Source organism: Sus scrofa, chromosome X (assembly GCF_000003025.6).
Source record: "Sus scrofa isolate TJ Tabasco breed Duroc chromosome X, Sscrofa11.1, whole genome shotgun sequence".
NCBI classification, from domain to species: domain Eukaryota; kingdom Metazoa; phylum Chordata; class Mammalia; order Artiodactyla; family Suidae; genus Sus; species Sus scrofa.
The window spans coordinates 51,490,800-51,504,066 of record NC_010461.5 but is presented as its reverse complement, the minus strand read 5'-3'; the positions used below and the strand labels follow the sequence as shown (position 1 = coordinate 51,504,066).

At 35.1% G+C, this 13,267-nt stretch overlaps 1 protein-coding gene across 1 annotated transcript in view; it reads right to left on the bottom strand.

The window, feature by feature from the left end:
• ZC3H12B (zinc finger CCCH-type containing 12B) overlaps positions 1-13,267 on the bottom strand; it is a 518,102-nt gene that overhangs the window by 245,561 nt on the left and 259,274 nt on the right. The window contains exon 2 of the mRNA XM_003360341.4: positions 1,247-1,341. The gene's annotated coding sequence lies outside the window, so the exon portion shown is untranslated. The remainder of the gene's footprint in view (positions 1-1,246; positions 1,342-13,267) is intronic.

Genomic DNA, 13,267 nt, shown 5'->3' with positions numbered 1-13,267 from the left:
TGACTCATTTCACTCAGTATGAGATTCTCTAGTTCCATCCATGTTGCTGCAAATGGCATTATGTCATTCCTTTTTATGGCTGAGTAGTATTCCATTGTGTATATATACCACTTCTTCCTAATCCATCATCTGTGGATGGACATTTGGATTGTTTCCATATCCTGGCTATTGTGAATAGTGCTGCAATGAACATGCGGGTGCACGTGTCTCTTTTAAGTAGAGTTTTGTCCAGATAGATGCCCAAGAGTGGGATTGTGGGGTCATATGGAAGGTCTATGTATAGATTTCTCAGGTATCTCCAAACTGTTCTCCATAGTGGCTGTACCAGTTTACATTCCCACCAACAGTGCAGGAGGGTTCCCTTTTCTCCACAGCCCCTCCAGCACTTGTTATTTGTGGACTTATTAATGATGGCCATTCTGACTGGTGTGAGGTGGTATCTCATGGTAGTTTTGATTTGCATTTCTCTTATAATCAGCGATGTTGAGCATTTTTTCATGTGTTTGTTGGCCATCCAATTTTTTAAAATTAAAACGTCCCTGGCCTAATCTTTATCAATGTCAAAAAACATCTAATTCAACATTTTTGCAAATAGCGGCCCTTTAGTTTTTGTTATTTAATCAAAATACTTAAGAGTTGTATTGATTTTTATTATCTGTGAACATCCTGATGAAGGTGAGCTGGTAATCAGTTTTTAAAATTTGACAATTTGTTCTGTCTTTTGTCTTTTTAAGGCCTCACCCATGGCATATGGAGGTTCCCAGGCTAGGGGTCTAATTGGAGCTTTTGCCACTGGCCTATGCCAGAGCCACAGCAACACCAGATCCGAGTCACGTCCGCGACCTACACCACAGCTCACAGCAATGCTGGATCCTTAACCCCCTGAGCAAGGCCAGGAATTGAACCTGCAACCTCATGGTTCCTAGTTGGATTTGTTTCTGCAGTACCATGATGGGAATTCCTGATGATTTTTTGGATGTTAGTTTGTAAGGCTGAAAAAAGCCCATGCCCTATAACATAACAGTAGGCTGAGACCAATTACTATACAAGAACAGCAAAAATTACAAACATCTAAATCACATGCAGCATGTAAGAGGGAATTCCAATGGTAAAGGGACTCTTATTTCCAGTTACTCAAGATAAAATACATATACATGCATGTAAACACCAATACACACACACGTGCACGCATGCACACGCACACACACACACACAAAATGCAATATATATCTCATGCCATATTTACCATTTGTAATTTCCAGAAAGTCAGAGTCATTCTTGTCAGTTAATCAAAAATAACTGAATCTGATCATTGATTTACTTCCTTGTCTCCTCCTCTGTCTGAAAACAAGAAAACATATTAGCTTTACTCAGGTAAATGAAAATAAAATATGAAAAAAAATGATATGGTTAGATGATGGAGAATTCCTGTACTGTTCTAATTAGTTTATTATGTGTGTTTCAACAAGTTTATAAATAAACAAACAGAATTTTAGTTCTATAAACAATTGACTTAAATGATGTTTATTATCACAGAAGCATTAAAATTGCCAAAATTTTACTTAACGTCTTCAATCTTTTCTAATTTTCAGAATGCCTTATCTTTATCTTAATGTCTACTTCTTTTACATTAAATAAAAATTAGCAGACAGAAACTTGCAAAACCACAAACCTAAACATATACCAGTATCCCGAGATACCTAGAATAATGAAAATCAAATGTATAAGTAAATTTGATGAAGTAAAATTGACTCACAATGACAAAGTTCAGAGATGACCCCTTAGAAGTTTATGAGCAACATGCATCATTCCTGAAGACTGATAGGAAATAGCAATATGAAAATTGTAATTAGTCTGATAACTATTTAAAATTAATTGGTAAAATTATACTTGTTGATTATTGCTCTAGATAAGTGAAATGGATGACAGCAATTTTATAAGGAGCAGCATGGAGGAATTGGGATTATTCAGTTATAAAGTATTTGAACTATATATACAAGAGTATAGTGTTATTTGACATAGTCATTTGAAAGAGTTAATTTTAAATTTATATTATGAACTCTAGAGAAACTCCTTAAACATAAAACAAAAATGAAAAGAAAACAAACACCTCAAGAATTATTGACATGCATGCTAAGAGATAATGCTCTTCTCTTTAATAAAACAACTTTCTTCTCTTTACAAAAACTAAATTAAAACCAGAAAAAAGTAGAGAAATTGTGTAAGACTGAGAATAAGCAATGAACAAGGGCAAGAAATAGAAAACAGTAATAGGAAGATATTAATCTAGTATGAATAATCACTTTAAATTGTCTACATACACCAATTAAAAGACATACTGTCATATAATATTGAATGCATTCAGAGTGATACGGTGAAATAGATACTAGAAAAAAATTGAAAAAATAATGAAATAAAAAGTTTTTTAAATTATAAAACTGACAAAACTTTAGCTAGAGTAAGAAAAAAAGAAAGAATACTAAAATAAATGAAATCAGAAATGAAAGAGGAGACATCACAAGTGATATTATAGGAATACAAAGGAACATAAAAGACCTACTATGAGCATTTACCTGCCAATGAATTGAATAACCTAGTATAAAGGGATAAATTCCTAGAAAGATATACTCTTCCAAGACTGAATCATGAACAAATAGAAATTCCGAACAGAACAATAATGAGTAAATAGATCAGTAATAAAAAAATAAATCTCTCCAGAATGAAAAGCCCAGGAACAGATATTTTCGCTGGTTAATTCTATCAAACATTTGAAAAATTAATACCCATCCTTCTAAAACTCTTTCAAAAAATAGAAGCACACATAGAACTTCTAAACTCATTTCATAGGGTCAGCACTACTCTGATGACACAACTAAACAAAGACGGTATAAGAAAAGAAAATTACAAGCCAATATCCCTGATAAACATAAAAATAAAATACCTCAACCAAATATTAGCAAACATAATTCAACAGCCCGTGGAAAGTATCACACACCATGATCAAGTGGCATTTAATCCTGGGATGAAATGATAGTTCATCATACATCAATTAATAAATGTGACCTATCACTAACAAAACAAAAGATAAGAATCATATATCCATCTCAATAGATGCAGAGAAAGAATTTGAAAAAAATAACATATTTTCATGATAAAAATCCTTAACGATTTATGTATACATAAAACATAACCCAACATAATAAAGGCCATATGTGACAAGACCACAGGTAACATCACACTCAAAGCTTTTTGGCCAGGATCAGAAACAGACAAGAATGTCCACTCTCACCACTTGTATCTGACATAGTAAGAACAGTTTTAGAGCAATTAGAAATAAAAGGCATTCTAATTGAAAAGGGTAAAGTAAAATTGTCTCTCTTTGCAGATGACATGTTTTTATACATAGAAAATCATAAAAATTCCATAAAAAACTATTAGAACTTAATGAGTTTAGTAAAGTTGCAGGATCTAGAATTAACATACAAAAATCAGTTGTGTTTCTACAATCTAACAATAAACTATCTAAATATGAAAGTAAGAAACAATCTCATTTATAAAAGCATCAAAAAATTCTTAGGATTAAATTTAACCAAGGAGTTGAAAGATCTAAATGTTGAAAGCTGTACAAAATTGATAAAGGGACTTGAAAAAGAAACAAATAAATAGAAGAATATCCCATGTCTGTGGCTTCAAAGAATTAAAATTGTCAAAATGTCCATACCACTCAAAACAATCTATAAATTCAAAGTAATTTCTAATAAATTCCAATGATGTCCACTGTGGACAACAGTATAAAGTTTTCTCAAAAAATGAAAAATAGAACTACCATCTTCTGAGTATATGTGCAAAAGAAATGAAATCACTCTCTTGAGGAGATAGCTGTACTCTCATATTAATTGTGACAATATTCACAATAGCCAAGATATGGAAGCAACGTAAGTAGAAAAATGGATAGAGAATACATGATGTATACAATGAATATTATTCAGCCATGAGAAAAAAGGAAATATTATTCTTACAGATGGACCTTAAGGGCACTATAATAAATAAGTCAGACAGATAAAGAAAAATACTATATGATAACACTTCTGTGTGAAATTTTTATAAGCCAAACTTAGTCACTGCTGTGATTCATTGGGTTAAGAATTCAACTGCAGCACCTTGGGTTGCTGCAGAGCCACAGGTTTGATCCTTGGGCCTGTTCAGTGTGTTAAAGGATCAGGCATTGCTGCAGCTGCAGCGTAGTTTGCAACTGTGGCTCAGATTCAGTCCCTGGGCTGGGATCTTCCATATGCCATGGATGCAATCTCCAACTCCCTAAAAATAAAAACTTAGAGAAATAGTGGGAAGAGTGGTCATTACCAGATGGGATTGGAGAACTGGAGAGATGTTGTTCAAAGAGTACAAAACTGCAGTTAGAATATGAATAAGTTCTGGAGAGCTAACATACACAATTGTGATTATAGTTAATGATACTGCATTACGTTCTTCAAGGTTTGTGAGATGAAATCTTAAATGTTCTCATCACAAAAACAATGATAATTATGTTATACCACAGAAGTGTTAGTTAACACTATGGTGGTAATTATATTGCAATATATAAGTGTATTGAATCAATACATACATATTAAGCTTATAAAAGTTATGCCACTTATATTTCAGTTAAAAAAGGAGTGGAGAAAGTTATACAATTCTAAGATTTATAAAAAGAAAACTGGACTAGCTATAATAACTTCAGATGGAGGATATTACAGAGTAAGAATTATCAGGATAAGAAAAACATCATGTATTATTTAAGAGGTCAATTATTTAGGAAAACAGCAATCTTGAATATGTATTTATCTAACAACAACTCATCTAAATATTGAGGCAATAAGATATAATTTAATCTATTATTACTAGAAAAATAATCACCTCTCTATAAGTAGACAGAAAATCAGTAAGGATCTAGTTGATATGAACAGTACTACCATTCAGCTAGATCTAATGTTCATCTATAGAATATTTCAAGAAACAACAGTAGAATATGTATTATCCTCAAACTTACACAGAATGGTCACCAAACAAATCGTATATCACTTTCAGATCACAAATGAATTAACTAGAAAGTAATGACAGAAAGATAAGTGAACAATCCAAAAGTACTTGCAGAATAAACAACAAAATTCTAAATAATACACTAGTAATGAAGTCTCAAGAACATGATGGAGGATAATTCAATATGTATATATATGAATGACTGGGTCACTTCGCTATATGCTATACAGCAGAAATTGACAAAACGTTGTAAATCAATATAATAAATTTTTCTAAAAAAATATTTTAAATATTTGACCTAAAAGAAAATGAAACTGTAACTTATTAGAATTTGTAGGATATGTAAACATAGTAATTAAGTGGAAATTTACAGCATTGAACACATACATTAGTAAACAAGATTTAAAATGAATAACCTGATCTCCCAATTTACAAAAACTGAAAAGCAAAAGGGAGGAGTGATCTTGATAGATGTTGGAGTAGGAGGATCCAGAACTCACTTCCCCCCACGAACATATCAATAACACATCTACATGTGGAATAATTGCTCACTGAAAACTAACTGGAGACTGGGAAAAAGGCTGTAAGAAACATTCACAAGGAATCAGGCAGGAATGGAAGAGAAAAAATCAAGTTGAGACCTGTGCCCCAGGGAAGGGACTCAGAGAATATGGGAGAGCACACAGGTGGAGATTCTCCTTGAGGAGTGAACAGTTCAAACCACATATTGGGTGTCCTTGTCCTCAGGTCCAGCACTGGGAAGACAAATCCCTTTGGCTGGATGGAAGCTGAGTTGGACAAGTACGAAGGCTGTGGGAAGCCTAGACTCTACTATTGAGAAGCACGTGCATGCTGAATTACTCCTAAAACAAGGCAGAGAGTGAAGACTGAAACTGCACAGGTGGCTGGATGGTTTCCTGCAACCACCTGGTATGAGTCCCAGACTGAGCCAAGTGACCATTCCAGTACCACTTGCTTCACAAAGTAACTCCATACTGGCATAAGGGCTGCCATAGCCAAGGATAAAGCTAAGTTTTGAGACACAAAATTATCTCAGACATGAGGAGTAGTCTGAATAGGGCAAGGGCAAACATACTTTGCACGTTTAAAGGCACCATATTGGAAGAAGTCCTGAATTCTGTAACAACACTGACATAGTCAGTGCCCCAACCCATGCAGAGTCCACACAGTCCCCACCTTCCCTGTGTTCACACCAAGGTGGGGGTGACAGAGGGTGAGGGGAGAGCTCAGCTGTGAGGAAAAAAGGAGGATGAGACCCAAGATAGTGGTATCTGAGCAAGGTGGGGCATCTGTTACTGGCATTACCATAGGGAGTACAGAAGCAGTCCCAATATCTCTTTGTGACTGAAAGCTAGGGCCCACACCCAGACTCATATAAAATGCCCAAAACAACTGTTCTTGCCAGAGCACTGTTCCCCATTGGGGCAAGTGTGCTGTTACTGGGAAGGGAAAAAGCACACACACACACAAAAGGTGGCCTTGTGCATTCCTCCCTTGGCAAACCTAACATTTGGTGCCAAACCTGGAAGGGAATGGTAAGGGAAAAGGAAGCAGGTAAGCAGTGACTAAAACTCCTGGATTTGCAACCAGGAGAGCTGCAGGCAAGGGCAGCTCTTCCTGGGCTAACCTCCAGATCCCACCCAGGTTTGGGCCCCTGATCTAGGCACTTCCCCACCAATCGTCTCGAGCCCAACCAGGAACACCAAACTGGGAACTTTGCCTTTCCATTACCAACTCCGCATCCAACACTGGCCTTCTAATTTTCCAGAACCTACCATGTCAAGCCACCTAGTACTTGTTCCCCTTAGCCAGCAGGAAGTAGCTACAGAAGAGTGGACCAACACCCCTATTTCATATTACAAAAGGCTGGAATGATAGGTTCCCAGGAGGATGGAGACAGACTTCCAACCCCCAAATGTAGCTGTTCACCTTGAAGACTTGCTGTGGACACCCTCTCCTAGAGTATGGATGCTCAAGTTGGGTAGCAAGAAACAATGGCCTGTGGAAAACAACTTCCTGCATAGATTAACCTCCTACAAGGATTAACTGTCCTCTGTCATGGGACTTGACCCCCTACTGCTCCCTTGACCTTTCCCTTCTTCATCATCATTCCTGCCACAAGTTCCCACCATGAACACTATCCAGCCACAGATTCCTGCCACAGATCCTTTATAAGCCTAGTACCTCCTCATGATCAGAGCTGGTGCCATCTTGAGCTCAGCCCATCCCCCTCTGATGCCTTAGTAAATCTATCTTGTTTAAAAAAAAATGGAGCCGACTCAGACCCAACACTTGTGGCTTCTGTTTCAGCAACTTGGTACCCTACCTCACACCTGATAGAATGCTGATGGCCCCTGAGCAGATGGGGAAGCTGCAGCTCACACCTGGCCACAGGCAGAACACCTCAATCTACAGCACAACATTTTACCAAGGTGATGGCTGCCAGTACACTTTGAGGAAAAATGCTGTGTTCACATCAAATCCAGTTTTCCAACCAAAGTCATTGGGTACATTCTGACTATATAGGAATTCTTCCACATAAAGACACCACTTCAGTACTGTAATGAATGCCTGTTTCCTCTAATTTCATAGAGACATAGGAAATTAAGCAAAATGAAAACAGAATTTATTTCAACTGAAGGAGCAAAATAAAACCCCTTAAATACCCAAATGAAACAGAAATAAACTATCAGATAAAATCAAAGCATTAGTAATAGAATATTAACTGAATTAAGTGAAAGAATAAAAAAAACGGTGATAGGAGTTCCCATCGTGGCTCAGTGGTTAACGAATCTTACTAGGAACCATGAGGTTGCGGGTTCAATCCCTGGCCTTGCTCAGTGGGTCAAGGATCCAGCGTTGCTGTGAGCTGTGGTGTAGGCTGCAGACACAACTCAGATCCTGCGTTGCTGTGGCTCTGGCGTAGGCTGGTGGCTATGTCTCCGATTTGACCCCTAGACTGGGAACCTCCATATGCAGCAGGAGTGGCCCAAGAAATGGCAAAAAAAGACAAAAAAACAGTGATAATTATGACAAGGAATTAGAAAATACAAAAATGGGTTGGTCAGTAATAAGGATAAGATAACTAAAGTAAAAAACACCCTAGAATGAATGTACAGTGAACTAGGGTGATGCAAAAGAACACATAAGTATTTGAAAGAATAATGGAAATCACACAGTCAGAACAGAAAAAAGAAAAACAAATTTAAAAAATGAGAATATTTTAAGGGATTTCTGGGACATCAAGTATACCAACATTCACATTATATGCATCCCAGAAGGAGATTAATAAGAGGTTTTTGAAAATGTATTTGAAGAAACTATACCTAAAAATTCCCAAATCTGATGAAGGAAACAAATACCAAGGGATAAGAAGTACAGAGAATCCAAAAGAATATTTACCAAACAGACCCACAGCAAGGCATATCATGATTAAAATGGCAAAAGTTAAACATAAAGAAATAATTTTAAAAGCAGTAAGAAAAATTCAAAGAATCATGTACAAGGCAACCAGTATAAGAATATAAGCTGACTTTTCTGCAGAAACTGCAGGCTATAAATGAGTGGCATAATATATTTAAAGGGATGAAAGGGAAGAACCTACAACCTAGGATACCCTACACAACAAGTTTATCATTTAGAATAGAAGGAGAGGTAAGGAAATTCTCAGACAATCAAAAACTAAAAGATTTCTGTTTTATAAATAAACTATTTTCTATAATTTTTATTATATTCCACAACAAATCTTAAGGTTAATATAGGTGAAACCATTGGGAGGAGGGAAGAATTAGGAGGGTGGGAATAACACACTACTGTATAAAATAGATAATTAAGGAGAACCTACTGTATAGCAGGGGGAAATCTACATATTTTGTAATAACATATGGGAAAAAAGAATAGATATATTTATAGGTATGGTTGATTTACTTTGCTGTACACTTGAAACTAATACAACATTGGAAGTCAACTATGGTAGGTATGGTTGATTTACTTTGCTGTACACTTGAAACTAATACAACATTGGAAGTCAACTATGGTCAAATAAAATTAAATTAAAAAAAGAATTTATCAATACTAAACCTACCCTAAAAGGAATGTTGAGTCTTCCCTAAGTGTTACAGAAAATTCTATAAAAGAAGTAAATAATTTATAGAAAAGAAAAACAGTCTGACTATTAACAGCAAATACATAACAATGTCCTGGGGTCAGCAATTTAAATAATGTAGTATAAAGATTAAAAGACAAAAAGAAACCTGTAAATCAAATATAACTACCATAATATTAAAGGAAAAAACATGTATACTTGAAATATGACATCAAAAACACAAAATGTGTGGATGGGATTTAAGAAAAGGTAGGACTTTCAGAATATGTTTGAACTTAAAGAAAGAAGTACCAGTCTAAAACAACTATATATATATATATATATATATATATATATATATATATATATATATATATATATCTCAACACATTCAATCTCCATGGTAACTACAGATCTAAAACCTACAAAAGACACAGAAAACTAAAGATAAAAAGAATACAAATACACCACTAAAGAAAATCATCAAATCCACAAGAGAGGAAACTAAAAGAGAAGAAAAAAATGGGAAAGAACTACAGAAACTAGAAAATAAGTAACAAATGGCAATAAGTACTTACCTATCAAAAATTATTTTAAATGTCAATGTGTGTAATGCTCTAATCAAAAGAAATAGAATAGCTGGGAGTTCCCATCGTGGCTCAGTGGTTAACAAATCCAACTAGGAACCATGAGGTTGTGGATTCAGTCCCTGCCCTTGCTCAGTGGGTTAAGGATCTGGCGTTGCTGTGAGCTGTGGTGTAGGTTGTAGACGTGGCTTGGATCCCGGCTTGCTGTGGCTCTGGCGTAGGCTGGCGGCTACAGCTCCCATTCGACCCCTAGCCTAGGAACCTCCATATGCTGTGGCAGTGGCCCAAGAAATGGCAAAAAGACAAAAAAAAAAAAAGAAATAGAATGCCTAATTAGAAGAAAAAAATAACAAGACCTATATGCTGCTACCTAAATGCTGCTTACAAGAGACCCATACCAGAGCTAAACACAAAAGCTCAAATTGAGGGGATGGAAAAAAATATTTCATGGGAATAGAGATGACAAGAAAGTGTAGGTAGATAAAAGAGAGTTTAAAACAAAATATACAATAAAAGACAAAAATGTCATTATATAATGATAAAGGAATCAATACGAGAAGAGGATATTAAACTAATTAATATATATACACATAATACAGGAGCACCTAAATATATAAAGCAAAGATTAGCAAACTTATTGAGAAGTGGACAATAGTATAATAATATTAAGTCCCTCTCTTACATTATCCAGACAGAAAACCAATAAGGAAACAGTGGCCATAAACAACACTCAAAACAATAGATATCTACATGACACTCCACCCCCAAATATCAGAATGCACATTTTTTTTTTCAAGTGCACTCGGAACATTCTCCTAGATAGATCTCATACTGGCCACAAAAGAAATATAACAAATTTAAGAGGTTGTAAATATTACAAAGTATTTTCTCTAACCACAAAGGTATGAAAGTAGAAATCAATTACAACAAGAAAAATGGGTAAAGCACAAACACACAAATACTAAACAGCATGGTACTAAAAAATGAATGGGTCAATGAAGAAATCAAAGATGAATTCAGAAAATACCTTGACAAAAGGGAAAACAGACATGACTCCAAAATCTACAGGATGCAGCAAAAGCAGTTCTAGTGATAGCAAATCTAGTGATAGCAGATCTAGTTCAGTTTATAGTGATACAGGCCTATCTCAAAAAACAATAAAAATCTTAAATAAAAAACCTAATCTAACATATAAAGGAATTATAAAAAAAGCAATAAAGAAATCCCAAAGTCAGCAGAATAAAGGAAATAATAAAAACAAGAGAGGAAATAAATAAGATACAAGCCAAGAAAACAAAAGATCAAGAAAAGCAAGAGCTGCTTCTTTTTTTTTTTTGAAAAAGAAATTAAATTGATAAATTTTCAGTCAGGCTCACCAGGTACAAAGAGAGAGGACTCAAGTGAACAAAATAAGAAATGAAAGAGGAGAAATTATAACTAATGCCACAGAGATAGAAAAACAAAATCATAAAGAGTACTGTGAATACTTATATGTCAAAAAACAGGAGAAACAAGAAGAAATGGAAAAATTTCTAGAAACATACAACCTTCATAGACTGAATCAAAAAAATGATAAACAGATTGATAAATAGTAAATAAATTGAATATGTAATTTAAAAAAATCCCCAGCAAAGAAAACTCCAGGATCAGACAGTTTCACAGGAGAGTTCTAACAAACCTATAGTGAAGAGATAATATATATCCTTCTCAAACTATTCCAAAAAAAAATTGAAGAGGAAGAATGACTCCCAAATTCATTCCATGAGACCATCATTAACCTAATACCAAAAGTTGACAAAGACAATGCAAAAAAAGAAAATTGCGGGACACTAATTCTAAAGAATACAGAGGCAAAAATCCTCGATAAAATATTAACAAACTGAATTCAAAAATATATAAAAAGGGTCAAATCCCTTGGCCAAGTGTGATTTGTTACAAGGATGCAAGGAATCAATATCCACCAATCAAACAATGTGATGCACCATGTTAAGAAAAAGGGGAGTTCTCTGGTGGCTCAGAGTGTTAAGGACCTGGTGTAGTCACTGCTGTGGTGAGGGTTCAATTCCTGGGCTGAGAGCTGCCATATACCATGGGTGCAGCTGAAAGAAAGAAAGAGAGAGAGAGAGAGAGAGAGAGAGAGAGAGAGAGGGAGGGAGGGAGGGAGGGAGGGAGGGAGAGAGAGAGAGAGAGAGAGAGAGAAAGAAAGAAAGAAAGAAAGAAAGAAAGAAAGAAAGAAAGAAAGAAAGAAAGAAAGAAAGAAAGAAAGAAAGAGGAAGAAAGAAAGAAAGAGAGAGAGAGGAAGGAAGGAAGGAAAAGGAAAGGAAAAGAAAAGGAAAGGAAAAGAAAAGAAAAGAAAGGGAGGGACAAAGGAAGGAAGGAGGATAAAAATCACAGTACTGGAAGACTTCCATATCAATGAGACAAGACAAAGAAATAAAAGGCTTGCAAATTAGAAGAGAAGATCTAAAACTGTCAGCTTTTGCAGATAGCAAACTATATATTGGAAGGAAACTCAAAATGTTTCACCAAAAAGCTATTAAAACTCATAAATGATAAAGTTTTAGAATAAAAGATCAATATACAGAAATCTGTTGCTTTTCTATATACAAAAATCTGTTGCTTTTCTATACATTAATAATAGGCTATCAGAAAGAGAAACTTTGGTAAGAAATCCCATTTAAAATCACATCAAAGATTATAAAATACCTAGGAATAAACTTAACCAACAGAAGTTTTGTCCAGATATATGCCCAGGAGTGGGGCTGCTGGATCACATGGTAGTTCTATATTTAGTTTTCTGAGGTACCTCCATACTGTTTTCCATAGTGATTTTACCAATTTACATTCCCACCAAAAGTGTAGGAGGATTCACTTTTCTCCACACCCTCTCCAGAATTTGTTACTTGTAGACTTATTAATGATAGCCATTCTGACTGGTGTGATATGGCACATAATTGTAGTTTTGATTTGCACTTCTCTAATAATTAGTGAGGTTTAGCATTATTTTTTTCATGTGCTGGTTGGATATCCACATGTCTTCTCTGGAGAAATGTCTATTTAGGCCTTCTACCCATTTTTCAATTGGGTTGCTTGTTTTATTGCTGTTGAATTGCATGAGCTGTTCATATATTTTGGATATTAAGCCCTTGTCCATTGCATCATTGGAAACAATTTTCTGACATTCTATAGGTTGTCTTTTTTTATGGTTTCCTTTGGTAGGCAAAAGCTTCTAAGTTTGACTAGGTTCCATCAGTTTATTTTTGTTTTTATTTCTATTGCCTTGGGAGACTGACCTACATTTGTATGGTTGATGTCATAGAATATTTTGCCTTTGTTCTCTTCTAGTAGTTTAATGGTGTCTTGTCTTATGTTTAAGTCTTTAAACTATTTGGAATTCATTTTTGTGAATGGTATGAGAGTGTGTTCTACTTTCATTTATTTATATGCTTTTATCCATTTTTCCTAGCATCACTTTCTGAAGATAGTATCTTTTTCCCATTTTATATTCTTACCTCCTTTGTCAAGATAAATTGACCAT